Here is a 5,886-nt window from a genome sequence, read left to right as displayed (position 1 = left end):
AGTACTCCAAATTTGGGGGCTACGTGCTGCAACAACACTACGTTCATGTTAACCAAGTCTATAAAAAGACATCGAAGCGTTGCCATGCCGATTACTTGCTAAACGTGCAACGTAAGTTGAAGTCCGAACCTAAAACATTCTGGAAGCATGTAAACGAGCAAAGAAAGGAATCCGGGTTGTCTATTTCCGGTCTATTTCAGGCCCATAACGATATCGCTTAATATTTTAGAGATCTCACGGGAGCTGACTGCTAACTACCCAGCCGCAGCTCAGATAACACGTGCTAGAGCTAATAAGATACGCATATTAGTGAATGACCTCTACCAGGCAAACCAGATTGCTCGAAGCGAGCGTTTTATAAAGCAATCTAAAGCGCACCTAGTATGGCAGTGGAGATCGAAGGGGTCGTCGCCGAACCGGGTTTGAAGTGCGAAGACGTGTTGAAGTACGGGGTTGGTTACTTTAAGGACCCCTCTTTTCAACAGGTGAAGATTCTGGAATGCTAGCAATTGTATTCGGCAAAAACTGAGAATAATAAGACAACTTATTCATTGTCAGACTCGCTTTGGGTGACTTTCTCTGGGTCTTCCCTCCCCAACTATGTCCTCCTGGATAAGGTTCGTCTACCTGTTTGCCTGTTTGTATCGCGGGTAATGAACTGCAGCAATTGCAAGCAGCTGGGCCACACAGCCACTATTGTGGCAAAAAGAAAAGGTGCGGCAAATGCAAGGGAGAGCATGAGGATGACGCTTGCGGTATAGAAACTGAAAAGTGTATTTAGTGTAACTGATCCTCTTAAAAGCCTTCTGATACGTTTTCTAACTATAGTACAAACATTTTTGAAGCAGTTGACTACTAAATGACCCATCCTTGCAGCGATCGTATCCTTCGATGGCTAAGTCATCGAACGAGGTCACCGAAAATCGATTCCGATATAAGTATCAACTTCCACGACTTTAATATAATTCGTTCTGGATCGAAAAAAAACCCTTAAGGAGGAGTACTTTTGGTGAATAAAATGTGCTATTCTTTCAACCTAATTAACCTCCCTTTGACACCAGGCATTGAAATTGTCGCTTGTCAAGTTATAATCAAAGGTAAGGTCCTTTGTATTGCTTCCATCTACATTCCTCCTAGAGCCTCGGTAGGGCACCGAACACTTTGTAATATCACGGAATCCTTACCGTCACCGCGGCTAGTTCTAGGAGACTTTAACTCGCACGGTACGGTATGGGGTTGTCTTCACGATGATAATAGATCAACATTAATCCAAGATCTTTGCGACAATTTCAACATGACCATCTTAAACACGGGAAAAATGACGCGGATTTCTACGCCACCAGCACGCGCGAGCGCGTTGGATTTATCGCTATGCTCGACATCGCTACAGTTAGATTGCATATGGAAGGTGATACCTGATCCCCACGGTAGCGATCATTTGCCTATCGTAATTTCAATTGCTAACGGTTCAAGACCATCGGAAGCAATCATGTATGACCTCACACGGAACATTGATTGGAAGATTTACGCGATCGCGATATCCGGTAAAATCGAATCCATTCAAGAGCTTCCTCCGGAGGAAGAGTACAGGTTTGTGGCTGGCTTGATTCTCGACAGTGCGAATCAAGCTCAGACTAAACCAGTACCCAGCGCGGATAGCCATGGACGGTCTCCCACCCTGTGGTTGGATAAAGAGTGCTCAGAGCTGTACGCGAAGAAGTCCACTGCATATAAGGCCTTCCGGGAAGACGGGTTACCTATCAACAGTACTCGTCGTTAGAAAGGCGAATGAAGAGTCTAATGAAAGCCAAAAAACGCAGTTATTGGCGCCGGTTCGTCGACGGGTTAACGAGAGAAACAGCGATGAGCACTCTTTGGGGTACGGCTCGACGTATGCGTAACCGAAACAGTGCCAACGAGAACGTGGAATATTCAAACCGTTGGATATTCGCTTTCGCCAAAAAGATCTGTTCGGACTCTGTGCCGGTACAGAAAACTTACCACGCCACGTCTCGTCACGATACCGCGAACGAAACACCGTTTTCGATGGTGGAGTTATCACTTGCTCTCTTATCATGCAACAATAACGCCCCAGGTTTAGACAGAATCAAATTCAACTTGCTGAAGAATCTGCCTAATACTGCTAAAAGGCGTTTGTTAAACTTATTTAACAAGTTTTTTGAGGGTAACATTGTCTCTCATGATTGGAGACAAGTGAAGGTAATCGCCATCCAAAAACCAGGAAAATCAGCCTCCGACCACAATTCGTATCGACCGATTGCAATGCTATCCTGTATTCGGAAGTTGTTCGAGAAAATGATCCTGTTTCGGCTCGACAATTGGGTCGAAGCAAATGGCTTACTGTCAGATACACAAATTGGCTTCCGCAAAGGCAAAGGGACGAACGATTGCCTTGCGTTGCTTTCTACAGAAATTCAAATGGCATGTGCTAACAAAGAGCAGATGGCATCAGTCTTCTTGGATATTAAGGGGGCTTTTGACTCAGTTTCTATCAACATTCTGTCCGAGAAGCTGCACCAGCATGGTCTTTCACCAATTTTAAATAACTTTTTGCTAAACCTGTTGTCTGAAAAGTACATGCACTTTTCGCATGGCGATTTAACAACATCGCGATTTAGCTACATGGGTCTTCCCCAGGGCTCATGTCTGAGTCCCCTACTCCACAATTTTTACGTGAATGACATTGACGATTGTCTTGCTAATTCATGCACGCTAAGGCAACTTGCAGACGACGGGGTGGTCTCTGTTACTGGGTCCAATGCTGCCGATTTGCAAGGACCATTGCAAGATAATTTGGACAATTTGTCTGCTTGGGCTCTTCAGCTGGGTATCGAGTTCTCCACGGAGAAAGCTGAATTGGTTGTCTTTTCTAGGAAGTGTGAGCCGGCGCAACTCCAGCTTCTAATAATGGGTGTAACGATCAATCAGGTTTTCTCATTTAAATATCTCTGGGTCTGGTTCGACTCTAAAGGTACCTAGGGATGTCACATTAGGTATCTGAAACAGAAGTGCCAACAAAGGATCAATTTTTTCCGGACAATAACTGGAACATGGTGGGGTGCCCACCCAGGAGACCTGATCAGGTTATACCAAACAACGATGTGATCGGTTATGGAGTACGGATGTTTCTGTTTCCGGTCCGCTGCGAACATACACTTCATCAAACTAGAGAGAATCCAGTATTGTTGCTTGCGCATAGCCTTAGGTTGCATGCACCCGACCCATACGATGAGCCTCGAAGTGCTGGCGGGCGTTCTACCGCTGAAAAATCGATTATGGGAACTCTCATATCGATTGCTCATCCGATGCGATATCTTGAACCCGCTGGTGATTGAAAACTGCGAGAGGCTCGTCGAGCTTAATTCTTAAACCCGTTTTATGTCCTTGTACTTCGACTACTTGGCACAGAGCATCAATCCTTCTTTATATAATCCCGACCGTGTCCCTTTCTTTGATACTTCTGATTCAACTGTATTCTTCGACACATCCATGCAGGAAGAGACCCGTGGAATCCCGGATCATATAAGCCCACAAGTGATCCCTAATATATTTTATAATAAATTCCGAGAAGTCGACTGCGACAAAATGTTCTACACCGACGGATCAAACCTCGATGGGTCCACTAGCTTCGGTATCTTCAATGATAATGTCACCGCTTCATTCAAGCTCAATGATCCTGCTTCAGTTTAGGTCGCCGAATTAGCCGCTATTCACTATGCCCTTGGGATCATTGACACTTTGCCCACAGATCACTACTTCATCATTTCGGACAGCCTCAGCTCTATCGAGGCCAGTGTTACGAAATTTCAAAATCAGTTACCTATTTCTGCTTGCATTTACCGAAACCGACAGTCAGATTCAACGCCTCTCTCATTCATTCACTTTCCAACTGACTGAATTTTCATGCAGAATCGAATGCTTGAGTGCAGAGGAAATATAAAAACATTCACCAACCAAACATTCATTTGTTATTATGTCAATAGTTTGAAGGCAGAAGTTAGCATTTTCTACATTTTCGAGCATAAGTGAACTGCGTAATCTATATCTGGTGCACTTTTGATCGATAATCCCTCTCAAAGCCGGCATAGAAATAAAATTCACTTTGCTTCTGAAACCGAACATGTCCGTACCTGAAAGCGCTGCGTCGGGAGAACGAATGACGATGGAAACGAACCAAAAATTTCATTCATCGCAGCGGGCATGAATTGAATTTCGTTTTATTTCAAGTTCATGTAGCGATGTCAACTTTTTTAAACTCTGATCGAGGCTCTTCGTGCGGTGAAGCCTAAAAAGCAATTCCCGTATTTTCTGGGGAAGATACGGGAGTCTCTGCGCAAGTTATCTGAAAAATCTTACCAGATTACCTTTGTTTGGGTCCTCTCTCATTGCTCTATCTTTAGCAAAGGTGGGCGCTTTAGAAGGTGACATCTACGAAAGACCAATTTGCTTCAAGGAATTTTTCAGTATTTGTCATCAGAGGACACTCGACAGTTGGCAAAACTCGTGGAGCAATGGGGAACTTGGACGATGGTTACATTCTATTGTCCCAAAGGTATCAACGAAGCCTTGGTTCAGGGGGATGGATGTGGGTTGGGATTTCATATGTGTAATGTCCCAGCTTATGTCCAACCACTACACATTGGATGCGCATTTGCGGCGTATTGGGCTCACAGAGGGTAGTCGGTGCGCTTGTAATGAAGGTTATCACGATATCGATCACGTTGTCTGGGTATGCGCCGGGTATTGTGACGCCAGATATAAGTTAAAGAATTCCCTTCGGGCCCGAGGTAGACCACCCAATGTTCCAGTTCGGGATATGCTGGCAAATCGAGATCTCCCCTATATGTTCATTATTTACATCTTTATAAAAACGATAAACATCCCAATTTAGCCCCTCTCTCTTATTTCTCGTTTCCAGAAGCTCCCTGTCCTTCCTTGTAGACCCGACCAGTGCCAGAGTGCCACTATGCGACCGCCATCGCCCTGCATAGAAGGAAGCTGAAGCGAGAACGACTCGATGGTCTGATAACTTTCCCGCGGGTCTGAAGAATACCATCCGCCAACCCGGTACTCGACGACCTACTGACAAGGCACTGTGTCGCTGATCTCCCGTTTACCCGAAAGTTATAAGTTCTGTTGTTCTCTCCATGTCCTCATATACGCGTTCTCTCCCCTGTCCTTGATACAACTGCTGCTACACCGATGATGGAAATAAGCCCCCCTTTGAATATCTTAACCATAAGTCTCCTTCAAAAAAAATAAAATGTGTATTCTGTATTCCTTGTTTTAAGATAGCTGTTAATTTTATTCTTCATTAAAACTATTGTCCCCCATCTTGTAAATAGAATTGTATCCCTAGTTTTAAGATATCTGTAAAATTTCTAATAAATATTTGTTCCCGCTTTTATATACCAAACTATATATTTAGTTTTAAGATAACTGTAACATATTTCGTAAAAAACTATTTCTCCCCTTTTGAATATCAAACTGCAACTACCCTTTTGAATATCAAAAACAAGGAATCCGTTTTAAAATTTTTCATAAAAAAATCTTTTGCCCCCACTTTTGTGTATAGAACTGTATTTCTAGTCTTAGGATAGCTGTAGAATTCTTCCTCTAAATATAAAAAAAGCATATGAACATTGTAACCTCCTAGTTTTAAGTATTTAAAATGTAAAAAAAAAACAAAAGAATTTGGCACCACCAAGCTAACGCATTTGTGCCTATCAAATAAACGAGCTGAATAAAAAAATAAGCTAGCAAATAGTCGGTATCAACAATAAAATATCAGCGGAGCAATCTAAGAGAAACCAGTTACCTTTATTCTATTATTTCATCATTTCAATAAACTATTCTAAAACACTA

Source organism: Topomyia yanbarensis, chromosome 2, assembly GCF_030247195.1.
Source record: "Topomyia yanbarensis strain Yona2022 chromosome 2, ASM3024719v1, whole genome shotgun sequence".
Taxonomy (NCBI): Eukaryota; Metazoa; Arthropoda; class Insecta; order Diptera; family Culicidae; genus Topomyia; species Topomyia yanbarensis.
Note: the sequence above shows the minus strand (reverse complement) of the source record.